This window comes from Ochlerotatus camptorhynchus, unplaced genomic scaffold (genome assembly GCF_037179485.1).
Source record: "Ochlerotatus camptorhynchus isolate MF236.1 unplaced genomic scaffold, CSIRO-AGI_Acam_v1.1 ptg000255l, whole genome shotgun sequence".
NCBI classification, from domain to species: domain Eukaryota; kingdom Metazoa; phylum Arthropoda; class Insecta; order Diptera; family Culicidae; genus Ochlerotatus; species Ochlerotatus camptorhynchus.
In genome coordinates, this window is record NW_027040745.1 from 90,997 (window position 1) to 113,009 (window position 22,013).

The following is a 22,013-nucleotide window of genomic DNA, read 5'->3' on the forward strand; positions in this document are numbered from 1 at the left end:
AAGAAGCAGTATTAGATTTTAAACAATATCTCAACAATTTGTGACTCTTTATCAAATCCAGTATGGAAAGGTGAATAAATTTAGAAGTCATCTTTGACAGAAATATTCAAACCCGTTCAAAAAAGAGAGGTAAAACGCGGGTTGTGCTTAGTAGGACGGAAATTAGATCAAAAATCCTATTCAAGCGAAAAAAAACGATGACGACTCCCTAACGATGATGCCTAGAAGATCGAGAAATGCGTGCCTCGTGAGTGAATTTTATATCTTCGAAATGCAACGGAACTTAACTTTACTCAACAGGGATCAAGGAAATGGACACACATGGATTTTCAAGCTACTACTTAGGACACATCACGAGTAAGCAGTGGAGAACCTGCTTCTACAGGACATTAGATTTAAGTTTACCTAGCTTCTAAGTTGTACCTAGGTTAATATATATTCGGTAAGTTGTTTTCTTCAGTCGAGTTTAGTACAGGACACTGGAGAAGTCTGCACATTGTAGACGAAATACGTGTATCTGTCATGGATACACAAATAAGGTAGTTATTTAAATGTAAATTACTAATCCTTCTCTCTATCTTTATACAAGTATTCCACCAAAACGACCACATTCATCAGGATTCAAGGCAATCAGTTTTTTCCTGAGATTCTTAAAAAAATTCACGATTGTAAAAATTTGGGTATAAAATACTATAAAAGCAGACGTTACAATTTTGATTTCAACCAAATTTTTAAAATAATTAAATAGAAAGAATGTTTAAACACTTGTAGTTTTTAAGAATCTCAGAAAAAAAACATATTTTTCTGGATTTTTGATTTTTAATACTTTTGTAAAAATAAAAATGTGACAGATGCAGGCGAAGTTTTTGTCGTTTAAGAAGCAGCGTTGTCGGCACTGAAACATCGAAGAAAATTAAATAATATCCAAAATCCAAAATGCAACATTTTTTTATATATATATCTTTATTTTAGAGATTTTTTGCCTTAGGCTAGTTCATCTCTTTGGTCAGAAGGTTAGGCCTCAGAAGGAGAACCTCCTACATAGTGGTTTGACAAAGTGATCTTAACAGAACACTTTCAACGTTTCCTTACTGACTATACCTGGGATGGACACCATTATGAGGGCCGAACGACTCATCCCATGTGGTGCCCCTCCGGCTACTAAAGCTGTGGGGTAGCAGCTTTCCTGGCTCTTCGTTGAAACAGAACAAGTTAAAAACAAGCAACAATAATCTGAACGAGACGACACCGTGACGAGGTCCAAAGGCTCATCCCGTGCGGTGCCATCCCGACAGCCGAAAGAAAAAAATTACATTCAAACGAAGCTAAAAAACATAATCTGACTAGATATCGTGATACAAGTTAGCCTCCCTATGAAAGACTAGGAGGGCGTCGGCAGCAGGCGAGTCTTCTCCGAGCAGGTTCCGGATGCTGGAGGTGATTCCGTAAGTCTCCCGGAGATCCTGGAATTCGGGGCAAACACAGAGGACGTGTTCGACGGTCGCCGGAACGTGGCAGATTACGCAGCTCCTACGGAAGGGTCCTCCGCCAAGGTTGTAGTACAACCGGCAGTGTCCAGTCCTCAGCACTCTCTGATCCGGTACGTTTCGGAGGTCCGTCCATGGTTCCGATTCAACACATTGTAGTTTCATTTTTATACCTGTGATCTTGACTTTTGTACCTAAGGGATGAGTACGTAAGGGGGTTAGATTTTGAAAAGTTCTTTAGTGGGAATGACACTGATGAAGACTGCACATTGTAGTCGAAATACGTATCTGTCATGGATACCAAAATTAATTAAGTGAAATCGTTAAAAGCGGGCAAATCAACTTTCATCAACGTAATAAATGTGTTCGGGGAACGTTTCTCGACAGCCAGGAAGTCCCAACCTCGCCGTCCGAGTTGTCTCAAACAAGCTGGTATTGTCGACTCGTCTACAACCGTGCATCGAGCTAAAAAACGAGCCGGACTGTCGACTTACAAGAATGCACTGACTCCAAATTGCGAACGAAACGAAGGGCCCGGGAATTCGGATTCGGTCAACCGGAAGCTTAGCTGAATATTTTGTCTGTATTTTATTGCGCATTTTGCACCTTACTGGACTCCGCACTTTGAAAGTGCGGGGATGAAATAAGTGCGGGCCATGCGTATGACAGATAGAGTTGTCAAAGTGACTGATTTTTGTTCGGAATCAAATGAAATAACCAAAAAGTTCGTTGTTTTTCGTCAGCGCACCATCAAAGTGCGACTCAAAATATTCTTAAAAATACAGTCACCACTGCAACAGACAATATACTAATTGAACTTAAAAAAGAAAAATAATTTGTTTGTTTGATCAAATTTTGATTGTAACACCCTTTAATTCATTTTTACATTGCGGACAGAAGAATACTTGATTGAATAGTCTTCGAGATCCCTATCTCACAAGGTAAAAAAATGTGGTCTCGAGAAAAGGGCTGCCAACAGCAGGAACATTAATATTTTGGGATGGAAATTTCTCAACAGGTCCATTTTTGGGACTGACCCTACTCCATTATTTAATTAGTTTAATACTAAAACTACAATTGTACTCAACCTTAACTCATATAAAACTAGAATCAATTACTGAGAATTAGTTGTTGCATAAAATGCGTAGAATACTGACGAAATTAATTTTGACTTTCTTGACTGTAAAACGTCAGGTTTGGGCGATTGGTGTAAAAAGAAGCATCACCATTTGCGTATCTACGTGATTAGAGTAGCGGGTGGAAATCCCCGTCAGACCATACATTGTAACTTCTACACAACGCGTATCAGCCATAAATATCACAAACACGTGAGAAGAAGGAAGAGACGCATCCGCTCGTAAACATAAGCCGCAATATGTGCTTCTACCATGCCATTGCCGTTGTCAGTTGAACGTAGGACTTTTCAGTTTTATCACCTAGCACAACTCGTTGAAATGCAGCATACCTTCCGACCCAGTAGTGCTCAATATTTTCCCCTTAGTTGTTCATTTAAACATTTAAGTATTTATTCGTTCTGTTTTCCCATTCATCTTCTGCTCGAATCGAACAGTTTTGCGAAGCACGCGCACAACTACGTGTTAGCATGTGTAATTCCAAGTCTCTCTCTCTCTCTTCCATGATTTATAACATTACACAAACACTGAAACCCAGCATGGGATCGAATAAATATGCTGATTTAATACAATTACTCCGGGTCTGATACTGTTTTACACGCCCCTATTCCAATACATTGGCATTTTGCTATGCTACACGAAAAGAGGCGGTGGTCTCCCCAGCTCACATGGCGATGGTAGTGGTGGCATCATCAGTCGCAGCATCCATCAACTCGAAGAGAGCGTCTCGTAGAGAAAGAGAGAGAGCATAGGAAGTCGTATCTCAGCTCTATTCGAGATGGTTGAAGATTTCCTCCGGTTGCATTTTATTCCCATGTGTGCACTCTTCCGCGATGCACAACAGCTTTAGAGCTCATCGATGGCCACGGCACATGGCATGGCAGTCTCGATAAAGGGGAGACACGGCGAGTTCGGTGGGGACGATGTGTTCATGTAAACTCAATGATGAAATTATTTATGTGTACAAAAGTGGAAGCTGGCTGACCAAGACAAGTTTTTTTTTTGTTTTCGTTTTAGAGCTGCCTCAGCAAAAGCGGCTATGACGGCAACAGTTTCGGGCTGCTGCTGCAAATGTTGATCGAGACGAGATTTTTGTGTTTACTTTTTTTTGGGATGCAGTCATATGTTAGTTTCGACGGAGGCAGGGGATGGCGGCGCAATATTTGATTTGGGTTGGGGTTGGAGGACGATCCCAGAAGCACTGCTGGTGCAGGGGACGAACGAAAAATAGCGGATGTTGCCGAGAACGTGAATTAAGAATGAGACATTTTTCGAATAGTTTACCATAAGAGAAGCCGGGCGGTTTGTTTGGAAAACTGGATTGGTAGCAGAATTCGTTGTAAGAAACTGTCGCAAGGAGACCGAAAATTACCTTTTTGGTTGTTTTATGTTCAAATGGTACATCAGATTTTCTGTGTTCTTATGTTCGCGTCAGGGTTACATAGTTCTTACTGGAACTTTTTGTGGAAGATTGTTTATACACAACACAGCTAAACAAAGTAGTGTAAAATTCCGTTACTATGATGCACATAAATGGAGCGTCGTATATCATACAAGTTTACAAAATAGATCGTTTAAATTTATGAGACATGTCATGCAATACAGTGCTTTCCCAATTTGGTCCACCCCCGATTTTGTCAGCTTTTTTTTCCCGATTTGTCAGCCTGAATATTTTGCTGAACTTTTTGGTTTTTAAGCATCAATTGTAAGCATTTCGCTCCAAATGACACTTAATTGTTTTGTCGCAACATTAACAGAGGTAACTTAAATAAACCTCAATTATTGCGACACTGCAGAGCTGTATCGAGTCTCTCCCAATAAAGGTAACTAGGTGGTGGATAGAGCTGGGATGGCTGCAATACAAGCTTTGGGTAGATACCCCATTCAAGAAGTAGGTTTCGTGATCGCTAAAATTAACGGAATATTAATATGCAGTTGCTACGTACCCGATGGACGATGGAGCAGTTCCACGAGACGCTGGTTGAACTTACCGAAGAGCTGATCGGACGAAGACCGGTAGACATCGGAGGAGACTTCAATGCTTAGGCAGTGGAGTGGGGAAACAGATGTACCAACGCAAGAGGGCACATTCTACTGGAAGCTCAGGCGAAGCTGGAAATTAGGCACCACCAGCACTTTTCGCAGAATTGGCCGGGAATTCATTATCGACGTCACTTTATGCGGACAGCAGTCCGTCGCTGGTGGAAAACATGAATTGAAGAGTGTTAGAAGGATATACAGGCAATCCGATATGGCATCTGCCAACGGAATCCTGTGGCAGTACAGAGGACGAGAACTTGCGACCTGAAGTGGAAGACGAGTTGACAGAATCGTTAGGGAGAGCATGTGACTCGACCATGCCGAGAAAACTGGAACTAAATAACAGACGGCTTCCAGCTTACTGCTGCAACGATGCAATTAGCACCCTCCGCGCTAGTTGTCTCAGAGCCAGAAGACGTGTTCAGAGAGCAAGAACAGAAGCAGACAGAGAGGAACGTAGAGGAACGCAGAGCAAGTCATACTGTCAACTGGAGCTGGGTCGAGACGCTGCTGCCAACGACGCACACCGTGTCGTGGTGATGAAGATCAGATGTCAAGTTATGCCCGCTGAAATGTGCTTAGAGAACCTGGAAGTCATCGTGGAAGGACTTTTCTCGAAGCACGATCCAACGACCTGGCCATCTACATCGTACGGAGACGGAGAGGGAGATAACGACGAAGTCACCAACGAGCAACTCGTAGCAGTGCACTCGGAAAGCTCTTGGAGAGGATCATCCTAAACAGGCTGACGAAATGCACGGAAAGTGAGCAAGGACTGTCGGAGAGGCAGTTCGGTTTTGGAAAAGGAGGAGCAAAAGTGGATGCAATTCGGACAGTTGTCGAGAGAGCCGAGAAGTCGTAGAAACAGAAGTGGAGAGGAGATCGATATCAAGAATTGCGTTCAACAGCAATGGCTGGGAGGTCGACGCTACTTACACAACCGAGCTCTGAACTACGAGCCAAATATAGGATAGTGATCGATTAGGATCACGGTAGGAATTCCACAAGGCTCCATCCTTGGTCCAACGCTCTGGAACGTGATTTAAAACGGCGGTCTAAAGCTGAAGCTACCGAAAGGAGTTGAGATCGTTGGCTTTGCGGTAACATGCAAGACACTGGGATAGATGGAAATGTTGGCGACCGAGGCGGTCGACATGATTGGAAACCTAATGCATTGAGCGAAGCTGCAGATAGCCCACAGCAAAAGCGAGGTGGTATTGATCAGTAACTTTAAAGCGCTGCAGCGGTCAGAAATTACCCTTGAGGAGCATGCAATAAACTAGAAGTGCGTGTTGAAATGCCTGGGAGTGATGGTCGACGACCGTTTGGCTTCAATAGCCACGTAGAATACGCCTACGAGAAGGCAGCGAAGGCCATCAACGTGGTAGCCAGAATCATACCGAGCATCTCGGGACCAAGCAGCAGCTAGAGACGGCTCCTGGCAAGTTTATTTACGTTGATACTGAGATATGGAGGTTTAGCCTTGGTTGCAGCGCTGAAAACCAAGCGGAATTTAAGGAAATCAAACAGTACGTACCGGCTTATAAAACCGTACGCAAATTTTACGAGACATTTGGTATACCCTTTGTTGTAAGAATAGTAAATTTATTAGTAATTCGATTAATAGTGGATAAATAATGGTTAAACTTGATTTCAAAATCATTTTGATTGTTAAAATAATGAAAAAGAAAATTTCCCGATTTTGCCAGCTTCCCGTTTTTGTCAGCCTAACATTTCAGATGAGACTGACAAAAACGGGAAAGTACTGTATTCCATATATTAGATGCAGCATATCTTACAAGCTGCTAGTTTACGTGAAAAGGAAGTTTACATGCATGAATGTTTGCATGCATGGATGTTTACGTCACCAATAAACTTCAGAATTGTTTTCTGTGTAGTCATAATAGGCTATCCGCAATGCCATAAAAGATGACTTTTCGTGGATTACGTATTTGATGATTTCGAATTTATTCTACGTCAAATCAATTCTAAGATACAGACTATTAAGGATCCATCATTCATACAACCACACACAGAAAAAAATATGAATTTTAATAGTGATGTAAACATCTATGCATGCATCAATTCAAGCATGTAAACTTCCTTTTGACGTAAACTAGCAACTTACACGAAATGTGGTTTGCAAAGATGGATAGCATCATACAATGTTTGGATTATTTCATGAATTGTCTCATACATTCACACTCGATTTATTTGCTTCATAGTGACAGAATTTTACTCAACTTTTTCGAACTGTGCGCATCTGGCGAACTTCTTAATGGACAAAGTTCAAAATGATTCTACATGCCTGTTTCAGAGAAGTAAGCACCTCTATTAATTTTATATGACTTCTGGATGGTGAGATCAGTACCAGTGGAAACGCGAATTGGATGGATTCCATGAACTTTCTCCTTAATGATTCTTAAAAAGATGCTAGGTGGACAAACCTTTATGTGGTTGAAATTTTTTATATAATTAAGGCAAATGTGCAGTCATTCGATTTTTTTAGGTTTAGTGCTCTATTTACCAATATTATGATACATAAAATTATACACACCATATTCAATTCCTATAACTCTAGATGTAAGGCATTAATTATGTATAACGCAAATAATAACAAGGCTGTGTAAAGTTTATTCGATTGAGCCTGTACAAATAAATTAATTTACAAAAAAAATATACAAAAATTTTAAAATAAAAGCTGTTGTACCCAGTTGTATGCACAAATTTTCCATAAAATAGAAGAAACATTTAAAAAATCTAATATTAGCTATTCAGTAATGACCCGATTTTGTCAGCTGTGCGCTTTTTCAGTGGTCTAATCGCTCCAAAGTATATCTTAATCATGAGATATATTTGGACCTACGGCTGCGTGAAATTATTGGAAGATAAAAATCAAATGCGTAGAGGGGCTGTCAAAATCGAGTCATTACTTTAGGTTGCTTCCCATCAGTTTTCAAACTCTTAGATTTCCTCCGATTTCAACCAGTTCCGAAGCATCCGAAACGGAGACATGCGAAAAGGATGTTGGTAATTATCTTTATTGCCTGTCCCTGCCGATTTTCCTCGCAATTTTACCCGTTCTGCTCAGTTTCGTAGCGCGTATACTTACCCTTGCCGTGTTGTTGCCGGTCGCGGTGTGCACAAGCCAACCGGCAAGCAAATATGGACGATTTAAGCTCTGGAAATGTGTCAAATTTAAAGTCCTTCCCGTCTTCTTAACGTTTCCGATATGTAGAGCAGCGTCAGTCAGCCAGTCCCAGACGGTTTGTCTCAATCTGGTGCGTTTTGCCCATTAAGGTTTTGTCACGATACAAATTGGCTTCACTGCCGCGGCGCTGATGGTTCTGGAATGATGGTGCCTCTGCAAGACATATCTCGCAAGGCAGGTTGATGGGAGTCATACGGTCTCCCGACATCATCCAGCAGAAACTCAACAACATGAACATCACGGTAGGATGGGTGCAGATAAAAATGCAAGCTGACTTGACTTGGCTGCGTGATTTACCCGAATTAGAATGCGCGTTTGTTTGAGGGAAATGTGATCCGAGCCGGCGCGCAGTGTATATACGGTGAACTCGAAGTGGTTTTCCCTTCCTCTTGAAAAAGTGCATTCGAATTGAAAACAATTAATTAAGATTCTTTCGGAATGGTTTCTCCCAACAAGGGGCTTACAAGGTGGAAGTGAATTCTACGCTAGCACGCACTCGCTGAGTTTGTTTGGAGAATCAAGTCAACGGCTGGCTGACGGTTTGTCCCGTATGGGTTCTTGCAAAGGAAGGTAGTAGTACCTACTGCATAAACATTAAGATCGGTTTGTTTTGCGAATGACCGTAGGGTGAACTTGTCTATTATGGACCACCTGGTCAATTCACGTCAATCCAATAACTGATTCAGTAATGAATATCAATTAGATACAAGTTTATCCTTTACTTAGGATGACTGATATGTAACATATGTGAATTACTTAATTTTACCCAACAAAATCTGCATTACAATTTGGAGCTATCATTTTCTTTGTATGGACTACCTGTGGTCTCTTATGAGATTGTTTACATCCTGTGATCGACCGTCTAGAACAAATTCACATTAAACATATAAACTATTTTTAGTCTAAATTACTACTAAAATAAATGGATGACTAAAAGGAACTATTCAAATGTTAATTTGGACCCTTTATTTATTTGACAGATCCTGGCATGCTTTACATTAAAATGTATTTGTTCTATGTTTAAAATTGCATTTTACTAGCATTTTTCAACATTTCCATGCATATTTCTTGAAAAATGTGTAAGCCGTTGGAATTTACCAGTAAATCACTCCATTTTTTATATAAATTTATTTAATACGTTAGTTAAGTCTAAGAAGGGGTACATAAAAGGTAAATTCACCCAAGGAAATCTACCAACGATATAAAAAAGCAATTCATTTTAACATAATTTGTGAATAGTTGAACCCTTCATAATGTTTACTTTACAGCACACTATATATGCAATTATTATGAATTACCAATAGGGTTTTTGATCTAATTTCCGTCATACTAAGCACAACCCGCGCCTTAACTCTCTTGTATTAACGAGCTTAAACAAAAAATGGAATATTTCTGTCAAAGATGACCACCTCGACCACCTTTTCATACGTACCATTAGATTTGATAAAAAGTCACAAATTGTTGAGATATTGTTTAAAATGTAATACTGCTTCTTGATTCAAAATTCGTTCTACGAGTTTCAATTCCGTCCAAACGCATTGAAACGCCATTAGATTTTCTTCGTCCTACGGATAAACGTCGAAAAAGGTGATTCACTTGGAGCGCTTCTTTTGTTTTGAGAACAATGAGCGTAAATATTCATACAATGCGCTCTAATAGGATTTATGTTGTAGCTAATGAGCTAACGCATCGGAACAAACCTATTTTTGATTTGTGCACCGTGAAATCATTGATATTATTGATCTTTTCTGATCGATAGAACGGAAATGGGCGATTACGACGAAGTAGTGCCCTACCCTATCGTTCAATTTTATATTATCCCCAAGACACGATTTTTCCCGACATTAGCTGCACTATACGGTAACCGCAAAATACCCAATAATGACAACAAAGTAAGTATTTTCGAGGGAAACTGGGACTACCCATAAAATGAGCAAATTTTTTGCCATTTATGAGTAATTACAACTACAAAAAAATACTCATAAATGTGTAATTTTTAATTCATATAAAAGGATAGTCCCAGTCTCCTTCGGAAATGCTTACTTTGTAGTCAATATCGTATCTTTTATAGTCACCATAGAGTATTTTGCGGTTACCGTGACACGAGAGGTGAATAAATGTAAATTGAGTGAATAAAATGTAAATTGAGCGCTTAGCAGTTGACAGCTCAATATAAACAAGGCTATCAAAAACAACTCACAGGTGAGTAAAATTTTACTCAGTATTGTGAAAAATTACCTGTTTTAAATCGTATTGCAATTTTATTCAAACTGAAGGTTATGGCAAAATAGAATATAATATGCAATAGAAAGAAAAAAAACAATATAAGTCTAATATCGGTCAAAACTGAACCTACCCTAAAGGAGGTAAAAATGCATTTATCCAAATCTGGGTAAACATACTTTTGGAGGATACTGGGTAAAGTTTACTAAGATGTTGACGTGCGTTTCTCTTGGTAGTGTAACTAGACCATATTGGAACAGCGTAAAGCATGGCCGGTCTAAAAACTTTTTTAATATTATAAATTTGTTACATTTGGCTTGAATGCTCTCAATGTGATCTTAAAAAGTTAATTTTTGGTCATATACTAATCTAAGATATTTCACTTGACTTGACTAAGAACTTGGAACTCCATTCATGTTGACTATGTGACTACTACTAGGTTTCAAAAAGGAAACTCTAGACTTATGTGGGATTATTATAAGTTGAATTTCTGAAGCGTTGGAAGAAATCATCCATTTTGTAAATAAGAAGAGAAAATATCAGTCTGCTGCAAACAACACGAAGAAATCTCCGATTAGCAGAAATACCTGTGTCATCAGCGAACAAAGAAAAAAAAATCAGATGCAAAAAATTACCGTTGAGTTACTATATTTTCCTGCATTCCTAAACTCTTTGAATCTATAATAAATCAAAATGTTTCCGCACAAGTTAAACATTTAATTACAGGCAAACAGCATGTTTTTTTAAAGGACGTTCAACGACTACTAATCTGTTGAATTATGAAACATTTTCTATTAACGCAATGGATAAGGGACATTATGTTGAGGCACTTTATACAGACTTCAGTAAAGCGTTTGATAGAGTTGATATCCCTCTCTTGCTACTTAAATTATCTAAGTTAGGTTTTAGCGAAGACAACAAATCAAGAAGACTGGCAACTCTTCCATTTTCTCATACGAACGCTATGAAACAGGTACAATCGCGTCATCTGCCGCTCAAAGGTAAATGCTTCGAACGAATTTGATAACAAAGATTACATCCTCAGACGAAGGATTTGTCTATTTGCTCATTTTGCTATGCGTTGCTTCCACCTTCACTCAAGCGCAGCGCTACTGTATCGGTCGCTTGGATTCTGGCAAAGTTGCCAGTCTTCTTGATTTGTTGTCTTCGGTTTTAGTCAAAATTTATTAAAGTGGATTCAGTCATACTTGACCGGTAGGACACAAGAAGTTAGATTTGAAGGAGATTTGTCGTCAGTAGTCAATGTAACATCTGGTGTGCCACAAGGTTCCCATCTTGGACCATTATTGTTTATTTTATTTGTTAATGATGTAGAGCACATATTGAATATCCTGAATGTCTCAATACATGCAGACGACATGAAACTTTTCCTGGAAATTCGTGAAGCGTCTGATCTTGTAGTATTTCAACAAGAAATTGATAACTTTTACACATGGTGCACAAAAAGTTTATTAAAGCTTAATGTGAAGAAATGGAATTCCATTTCATTTATATACAAGTAAGCACATTATTAGGCAATAGGACAAGGCAATAGGAAAGGTGCAATCAAGCTAGAGATTTAGGTGTTATACTAGAAAAATTAAGCTTTGTTGAACATTATAATAACATTATCTACAAGGCAAGCAACATGCTAGGGTTAATTAAAAGGTTTAGCTTTCATTTCAATGATCCGTACACAATCAAAATATTATACGTTGCGTATGTTAGGCCCCTCCTTGAGTACTGTAGTATAGTGTGGGCTACATATCAAGATACTCATATAAACCGCATTGAATCAGTTCAAACCCAGTTTATATTATTTGACCTAAGAAAGTTAGGCTGGACGAGTTTACCCTTCCCATCTTATGAGTCTCGATGTATGCTGATCAATTTGGATGCACTTGAAAAGCGAAGTCAGTTTGCAATGATAGCTTTTAAACACGATGTTGTAGCACAAAGAGTGAATGCCACAGAGATTTTAGAGAATCTAAATGTGTATGCTTGCACTCGTTCCTTAAGAAACAGAAATATTAAAGTAATGAAATTGGGTTGTTAGCGGAGTACTTAAATAAAACAGCAAAAAAAGGGTTATCTTCCATTTAATTCCACTTAATAATTCCACTTATCAAAATCTAACCCCCTTAAGTACTCATCCCATAGGTAAAAAAGTCAAGATCACAGGTATAAAAATGAAACTACAATGTGTTGAATCGGAACCTTCCTAACTAATAACAACCAATGATTTAAGTAAACTAAAGGAGAAAAATCTACACAACTCTTTAATAAGGAAAATCCCAAAGGCTCGGTAGCCATCATAATGAAGTACTTACTTAGATAGATTTTGATAAGTATTTTAGTGGGAATGACACTGATGAAGACTGCACATTGTAGTCGAAATACTTATCTGTCATGGATACCAAAATTAAGTGGAATTAAATGGAAGATAACCTTTTGTTGCTGTTTTAACAGAAATATGTTTTATATTAACAACCAAAGAAAAACCTATGCCAGGAACGCGCCTTTAAATATAATGATGTCTTGTTATAATGAACATTATGAAACAATTCCAGTTGCGCAGCCTTCAGATTTGTTTGAACGAATTAAATTGGTAGCTCTTAAGACTTGATGAGTAGTTGAATGCCTATAGCAAAATCCAAACTGCTCATCTGCGAAAATTGAGTTCGTATTGATTGGAAGCATCATTCTATTCAAAATTATCTTTTCAAAAAGTTAACTACCTGACGAAAGCAAACATATTGGACGGTAGCCAGAAGCTTTAGCTTGATTTTCATCCGGCTTCAAAATTGGAACATCTTTTGTATTCTTCCGTTTATCAGAAAAGTATGCCAAATGGAAGCATCTGTTAAATAATTTAACCAAGAAAGACATAGTACACTCAAAGAGTTTTTCGATGAGAAAATTCCATCATCACCTGGGAGCTCATCATATTTTGAAACATCTTAGTTATAGATCTTACTTCGTCCAAAGGGGGCGACCCCGTCGTAGTGATTAACATCCATACCTCTCACGCCAAAGTCACGAGTTCAAATCTCACTCCCGGACAAGTCACGAATTACCCAAGAGTGTTAAAGTGACTATAGTAAAAAAAAATCTTACTTCGTCCAAATTAGGTCCCAGGGATCATCAAAAATATTTCCTCAAGAGACAATATTCAAATAAAATCCCGAGCAAAGCCCGACTTCTTCAAGCGCTAGAATAGGCTTTTGAGGTTTTTCAAAATGTTTGTGAGTTTCCAGAAGGGTTTGGATCTCGGGTCTTAAATAGAAACATTATTTTCAAAAGTTTCGTTCCTCAGGGCACAGAATCGCTTTTTAATTTGTTTTCGCAAATCCCACCAGATAACTATCATGACAGGATCACGTGTTCTTTGATATTACCTCCTACAGACATTTTTAGACTTTTATAATTGAACCGAATTTAGCCTCGCTTTTTGGTACTGAGGCAGCTTTTTCTTCAACTATAAAAATAGTCAGAGATTCAAGAGTATAATTGACATCATCTTTGGTTTGCAAAGGAATATTTGAATCGAAGTTATATTCCATTGATGTTTGATATTGCTCCCAATCAACGCTATGTCAATTTAAAGTATGGCTATTGTGATAAGAAAATATTTCTTGTGATATTTCAAAAGCTACTGGAAGGTGATCAGAACCGAAGTCAGCATGGGTAACCAATTGACATGAATCAGTTAAGAGCAAATCAATAGTTGAGGGATTTCTTGCTGAACAAAAGCATGTTGGGCTGTTTGGATATTGAATAGTGCAATAACCTGAAGAACAATCATCAAATAGAATATTACCATTGGAATTGCTTCGAGCATTATTCCATGAGCGGTGTTTTGCATTAAAATTACCAATAATGAAGAATTCAGACCTATGATGCGCAAGTTTCTGGGAAAATTCTTTTGCTGGCCTACGCATTGGAATGGCAAATAAGCAGCTATAAACGTAAGTTTTCCAAATTTTGTTTCAACAGAAACACCCAAAGTTTGGTTTCAAATGAAGAAAAAATTTTATGTTTGATTCGTCTATGAACAATGATGGCAACGCCACCACAGGGTCCATCAAGACGATCATTTCTATAAATCAAATAATTTGCGTCCTTCTTAACCTTATGGTCAGGTTTAAGGAACGTTTCAGTTATAACGGCAACGTGCACGTTATGAACTCGCAAAAAGATAAATAGCTCGACTACATTGTCTTTAAGAAATCAAGGATTCCAATTCAAAATATTTATGATGTAAAATCAATTACTATACTATTCTCTTTCAAGTGAATGAAAATAAGCCGCAGTTCCTTTACTCGTAGGCCAAGGAGCAAACTTTTTATTTGACGCTGCCCATGAGCTACAGCACAGATTCCTTGGCGATAATTTTGGCTACTTTTGTACAGTCTTTTCAAATTCTTCGATTGAACTCACTACCTCAAAGTGTTTCCGTAGATATCCCTTGGAAAGGGCCCAAAAAGTTTAGATTAACCGTGCCTCCGGACGATTTGGAGGATTCATCTATTTTGGCACGTATTGCATTTTTTTTTTGTACCAAGCTACCGTGTGACACCAAATAGGATCAAAATAGTACTCGGTCATCATGTTGACGGTTCATGGCCCGCGGACGCCGATTCACACACTCCCGAACGTAAATTTCAGTGTTCATCGTCTCCTTCGTCACAAATGGCTTTGACAACGTCCCACACTCACATATCGTCTTCTTACCAAATTTTTCGGTAAAAAATGACGTACAAGCATGTCAACTTCCTGACCATCACGGAAACGTTTTGTAGTCAAATTTGACGTATGTTTTATCGTATATGATAACACACGCCAATTTTCCAAACAGCAGCCTCCGAGTCCTCAGTTTGACAGATGAAGCTTGTTTCTGACTCCGTTTCGTCTTCTTCTGGTGTTTGAGCGTTTTCAGTCCGTTTCTTGCCTTGGCACGTTTGGACGTTGCACTTCAATGTTCACAGTTTTTGACCGAATCTCGAACACAGGCACTTTTCTTATTGACGAAAGCTTGGTGATCTTCTGGTCCACTTTTCGGTCCACTAGTGGCCAGATTTCGATGTGTCCTCGGATTTTGAACTTCCGGATGACGGTTTGGACTGCTCTGATACTTGCTTCCTCCATTTTCGCCAACTTTTTTTACTGATAGGCTGGGAAAAGTGCACCATTTGCACACCGCTGATAAACTTCATTGGGGTAGCGGTGCCGGTGGTGTAGTGGTAAGCGTGATTGCCTCTCACCCCAGCAGGCCTGAGTTCAGTCCCAGTCGGCGCCGCCGGGATGTTCTGAGGCATAACATCTCTGATCACGCCTTCCTTCGAAAGGGAAGTAAAGCCGTTGGTTCCCGGTTCATGAGTTGATGGGTTGATATGTAGGGTCCAGGTGTGTGAGCTGCCTCCCTGGCGTCGGTCGATCGACGGAAAACAAATCAAGGATAAAAAAAAATTATCGGGGTAGAAATGACGGCAAATTAAAGTGTACTTATACTTTCTGGGACACCCTATAAGCCTGTTTTCTGCAACTCTTACATGAGGATTTTCAATTTTGTCTCCATCTCTCTTAAGATTTAGCAATAATCAATAAGTCATTAAGGAAATCTTTCGAAAGATTGGTCAAAACTTCCTGCATCAAATAATTGAATAACAATGGTGAAAGAGGGCAGCCTTGCTTAATGCCTTTACCACGTTTAACTTCCTCTGAGTCTTGAAATCCCCATAATACCCTGCACAGTTCGAAAAATTAGTGTAAATTTCTGTTCAATATGGTGCACATAAATTTATTTATTTATTTCGTCAACCAACGTAGACTAGTACATATGCGAATACAGTTTTGTTTTCTTAATTTTTTTTTATTTATTTGGTCAACTTTGGAAAAGGGGTTAAAACTATAGTTTTTTCTTTAATAAAAATTTAGCAGTGCCAGTTTTCCTATTTTTTATGAGTTATAATGCCTTATGGAGTAAAAATATTGTTTTAGTTTATGCCGAGACATTGTAAAGTCAATGGTTTCGCAGTATTGATTGTAAGAAGCCATAATGCGGTTTAATGGCCCATATTTTGCATAATTTGTGCGATGATCTTTTATGGCAATTAAATTTAGATTTCGGAGTTGCCGAGTAGGTGCATGGAAATTTAATTTTGATAAAAGTTCTGTGGAGTCAATGCGCTGCGAAACGATATCGTTTACAAATGAAACCATTGAAAAAATAGGATGGAAGAGGAACTGATGTCCGACCTAATTTACTTACTTACTTACTTAAGGGTCCTGTGCACCACCAGCGGTGCAAAGGGCCAACGTGAAAGACTTCCATCCTAGGCGGCTACTCGCTTTTGCCTTGATCTGGGCCCAGGTCAGATTCCTATAAACTTGCTTAATTAAATTAAGTTAATTTCCTTATTGAGGCTCCGCTGCCATGAGCCCCTGGGTCTGCCTCTGCTGCGATGTCCTGCCGGATTCCAATCCAGCGCTTGCTTGCAGATTTCGTTTCCGCCCCGTCGAAGAGTGTGGCCGACCCACCTCCACTTTCGCTCTCGAATTTCTGTTGCTATCGGCTTCTGATGACATCGACGATGGAGCTCGGCATTCGAGATCCAGTTGTGAGGCCACCAGGCACGAATTATATACCGCAGGCATCGGTTGATGAAGACCTGCAGCTTTTGAGTGTTCTACGCTGATACACACCACGTCTCGCTGGCGTATAACAACACGGATTTCACGTTCGAGTTGAAAATTCAGATTTTGGTGCGTTGCCTTATCTGGTTGGATCTCCATACGTTTCGTAAACTCGCAAAGGCAGCCCTAGCCTTCTTGATTCGTGCACCAATGTCGCTCTTGGTCCCGCCGTCCGACGCTATTTGGCTGCCAAGATATTGGAAACTTTCGAACTAATTTACGAAGATCGTATAATAGATATTGTTTTTGTACGGATTCTAATCTTTCTTCGTGCGTGATTAAAAAAGGAGAGCATACAATGCTGAAATATTCCAGTATTGACCTCACATAGGCAATATATAGTATTTTAATTGTGTATCGGTCCTGAAAGTTATAGCAAAAGCGCTTGATAAAGCCTAGCATGTTATTTGCCCTGTGAATAATTGTGTTGTAATGGTCTATGAAAGTTAGTTTAGAGTCTAAGATAATTCCTAAATCCCCAACTCTTTCACATTTTTCTACATTTTGATTTCCTAGTGCAATTGAAATATTTGAAGTTGTTCTTTTCCTGCTAAATGATATTAAGCTACATTTTTTTACATTCAATTCTAGTAGACTTTTTTTTGCACCATGTGTAGAATATGTGTATTTCATTCCGGAATATATTGATGTCTTCTTCAGTTCTTATTTCCAAAAAGAGCTTCATGTCGTCGGCATAAATAAACAATTTAAGTTTTTTGAGAATGAAAGAAATGTTGTTTACGTATAGAATAAAAAGAAGAGGTCCCAAATGAGAGCCTTGGGGGACGCCTGAAGTGACTTGAATTGGACTCGATTTCTTTCCGTTGAATTTAATTATTTGTTAGTTGATTCATATTAGTTGAAAATTAGTTGAATCATATAAGCCATTTTAGGAGTCCTGACTCAATTCTAAATTTTTGCAATTTAAAAAGTAGCATTGGTATGTCCATGCAGTCAAATGCCTTGCTAAAGTCTGTATAGAGAGCTTCTGCGTGGTTTCCATTATCCACTGCATTCAATGAATAGTCTATAAATTCAAGTAAATTTGTCGAGGTCGAGCGACCCTTGAAAAAGCCGTGTTGCATGTCAGTAATTCTATTTTTGATTTGGAGAAATAATTTTTCGTTGACAATTGCCTCGAAAAGTTTAAAAATGCAAGAGATAATGGCTGTACCACGATAATTACGTACGTCAGATTTTCGGCCAGATTTAAAGATAGGCACTAGGAATGAGCTTTTCCAAGTTTTTGGGAAGGTTCCAGATTCCAGGGACATATTAAAAATCCAGAACAATGGAGCAGTGGGCGACCCCGGCGTATTGGTTAACATCCAAACCTCTCACGCCAAAGTCACGAGTTCAACTCTCACCCCCGGACAAGTCACGAATGACCCAAGAGTGTTAAAGTGACCATAATAAAAAAAAAAAAAAAATGGAGCAGTGAATTCCATTGCTGACATTCAATAAATACTGGAGGAATTCCGTCAGGTCCAGGACCTTTTGAGGCGTCTAAATTTTTTAAAGCCTGCAAAATATCCTGTACTTGAAGTTGATTGAGGCCAATGTCCCTTGAAAATTCTGGAAAAAATTCAAAATAATCACGGTCTTCAGAAAATGTCGTATAGATTTCTTGAAAAAAATTTGCAAATAGATTACAGTTTTTTTCCGAGCAATCAACGACATTTTCGTCGAGTTGCATTATTAAAGGAAAATAGTCAGATTTTAATTTGGTTTTTACGTAATTAAAGAAGTTCTTTGGACAGGACTTTATTTCATGTTCTGTGTTTGCATTATATTCTTCAAATGCAGTACTGATAGCTAAATTCAGTTGATCGCATATATCCAAATAAATTAATAAATTATTACTACTATTGTGTTTTTTATAAATTTAATGTGCTTTTTGCTTCCGATTTTTCAAGTTTTTCATTTGTCTGTTATACCAGACTGGATTTTGTGTGTTTCTGTTGCGTCTTTTTTTTTCTTCAAAGGAATTTCTTCCGAAATTATTTCTATTAAAATTTAGTAGAAAACGTCTATACCAATTTCGACATTTCCTACATTCCTTAAAATTAATTGCCAATTGACACTGTTTAATTTAAATTTTATTTTTTCGTAGTCTGTTAATTTGTATTCAAAGACTTCTTCGTATCGCAGTCGTTGGGTCTTTGGTTTTCATGCACAAATAAAGAATATTCAATTGCTGAGTGAAACGCTTCATTTTTCCACTGTGGATTTAATGATTCGGTCACACAGAAATCTTCATAAATATTCGTTAGTAAAAAGTCCAAATAACAATTTTGTTGGTTTTTGATGTGGTTAATTTGGTTCAGTCCTAAATTAGCAGTTTTGTCAAAAATGAACTGCAAAGTTTCATTATCCCCAACGACTGGGAGTAAGATACATTCATTTTCAGAGTCCAGAATGAAGTCAGCATGGCGTTGATTAAAGTCTCCATAGATGTGAACTTTAACCTCAGGAGGAAGCTCAGATAGAATTTGTGCAGCACTTTGGAAGAAGGCTTCATAAGTGCTTTTATGAGCATGGTCTGGTGGAAAATACACTGAGGTGAACACGTGCGTTTCAGCGGCTATGTGTAATTTCACCCATATATGCTCAAATTCTGTAACTTTTGGTGTAAAGATGAGTTCTGAGTTAAAATTGGCCAAAAGAGCTATAAGGACTCCACCGCCTGACTTTTTCTGAGTTGCATGGAAATTTCTGTCGTCTCTGAATACATTAAAGAGGCATTTCCAAAGATTTCTTCACTTTCACGCTTTCGTCCCAGCTTGTTTCAGTTGCCAGAATGACCGAGAAGGATGAGCATAATAAATTTTGATAGATTTCATTCATTTTAGATGGGCTTTTCGTGCGATTGAAATGTTGACAGTAAATCAAAATTTCAGTCGCATTCTGTTTATGTGAAGAAATTGTTGGAAGTACGTCGGTTGATACAATATTTTCATTATTATTATTATTTACCTCTTTCTCGTCGAAAGGAGTCATTGCTTCCGAAAATTTGGGTTGTGAAATTTGTCGGCGCTTTCCCTTATACGCTGCAGGTGTTAGATCCTCTGGTTGTTAAGATGACGCCGATAGGATTCCAAGTCGTCAGATGCCGTTTGTTTTGGTACACCATGTTCTTCATGCACCTCGAAAAAGATTTTCCGAAGTTCCTCCGCTGAAGTCGGTAGTCCTTCGGATGCCAAATTAATTTTGATGCTAATATTTGTCATTCCTTCATGGCAAAACGATGGCTCCTTGTCATGCATATAGGCCAATTAAAAGCGAACGATGTACATTATTTTTGTGTCCCGTAGTCATGCTTTCAGCATGGAGCGTCACATATCATATAAGTTTACATTATAAATCGTGTAAAGTTCTGAGACATTTGATGCAATGTTGCAAACATTGTATACAAAATCCCATATTTGTAAACAACATTGCCTGCAAGGTACTCGTTTACGTGAAATGAAATACAAGTTTACGTGAATGAATGTTTACATGATAATTAAAATTCAGAATTTTTTGCTGTGTAGTTATTTCGTCTATAACGCACATCAGAATTCTATCCACTAATCTTGAACATCTAAGCCTAGAAGAATATCCTTAAGAGTCTGAACCTTAACTGTATCGAAAGTTTTTCTTATATCTAGGGCTAACACAATCAGGTCGTTACCGCTATTACAATGCTCTTCCATAACACTTCTTGCCAAAAAAAATGTGATCATCAGTTGATCTTTTCGTTGTGAAGGCAGCTTGATGCATTCCTGGCTCTCCCATACAAAATTACACAACAATATTCTTCTCCGTTGCTCCTGCCTTCTTTGGTACAGGGATTTGTGTTGTCCTGTGCCATTCTTGAGACATATCATACTCTATGTAGATGCATTATGTTTACCAGTGTTTCTAGTGAGTTCTCGTTCACGCATTTGATATACTCTGTAAAATTTTAGCGGGAAAGACATTGGGCCAAAACATAAATGTAGTTAAAATATCTTAAAATATGTAAATTTAACGTAGCTATTAGGATTCAATTTGGTTATGATCACTAAATATCACGTTTTACCCTCGTCTATCCACATAAAAGTGTGTCCAAACTTTTGTATGCCTGTGAAAAGTTTTAAAACTGTGTTGTTGCTACTATTTATGACCCTTAACTTTACAGCACTATCAAAATAAAACAACTGGTTAATGTTATCTACACTTTGCTCCAGCAGTTCAAGAAACATGTTCTAGTCATCATTTTCTGTATGTTCATCATATTTGCATCAATAAACAATTTTTTTTCAATTTCAAATCACCCCGTCTTACAGTATATATAAAAGTGACAAAACAGGTCCGAAATGGTCTAAAGAATCTCTGACCGTTGACACCTCAAAATACATTACTATGTGACATAGTCACACATAGTCTATGGCTATGTGTGTAATCCCAAAAACATCATCATCAATACGTTGTTGCATTTTGATTCAAATTTGTCGACCAGATGTCTATTAAGCCAAACATCTTTATGCCAATCATTATTTTTTTCCAAACGTTCCGGTACGATCAATCTACTGTTGAAAATTTCCAATAATTGAATGGTTGATGTATCACTCATTGAAAACCAAGTTCAATCATTAATGAACGGCTGTCTGTTTTGTGCCTTAAGCCTAGCTGAGCATCACATCGTGCGTTGTTTAATGTTCCATAGCCCACATTGTTCTCCAGCTTCAAGCAATCGGGACTGGTGCGTAGGTTGAACTACAAGCCAACAGTACCTATTTCCCATTAACAATCATAAATGATCCGAATAGAGTAATGATACCGGTCTTGCCACCAGGTACATCACGACGACGACGGCGACTGGTTGTTTAACATTACCCCAGCATAACTCATCATCACCTCATAACATTCACTGTTTGAAACATTGGATCCCATTATTCCATTGAAATCCCTTTTCCGAAGCCCCCATTCCTTCGGCTAGTACTTTTCGTATGTAATTAATTTAATTCAACTGAACATGGTTTACGATTATGATTTTTGAACGCCCGGCCTGGTCCGGGACGAGTGTGTAAAATATAATCACCTCTTTTGACCGCCTCGAAAATAACAAAAGCAGACAAAACAAAACCAAAGAAATCGAACATTAAATAATGGAAAAATAACGAAAATTGCAGCGCATAAAACCGCCCTGACTCACGAATTTGCCGTTAAAAGGCTCACTAAACAAAACGACTGCTGTTG

The 22,013-nt window shown here is 38.4% G+C and overlaps 1 protein-coding gene across 1 annotated transcript in view; it reads right to left on the minus strand.

Moving 5' to 3' along the window:
- Positions 1 to 1,112: 1,112 nt before the first annotated feature.
- LOC135704990 (uncharacterized) overlaps positions 1,113 to 22,013 on the minus strand; it is a 227,944-nt gene continuing 207,043 nt past the window's right edge. Inside the window, exon 2 of the mRNA XM_065226541.1 lies at positions 1,113 to 1,190. The gene's annotated coding sequence lies outside the window, so the exon portion shown is untranslated. The remainder of the gene's footprint in view (positions 1,191 to 22,013) is intronic.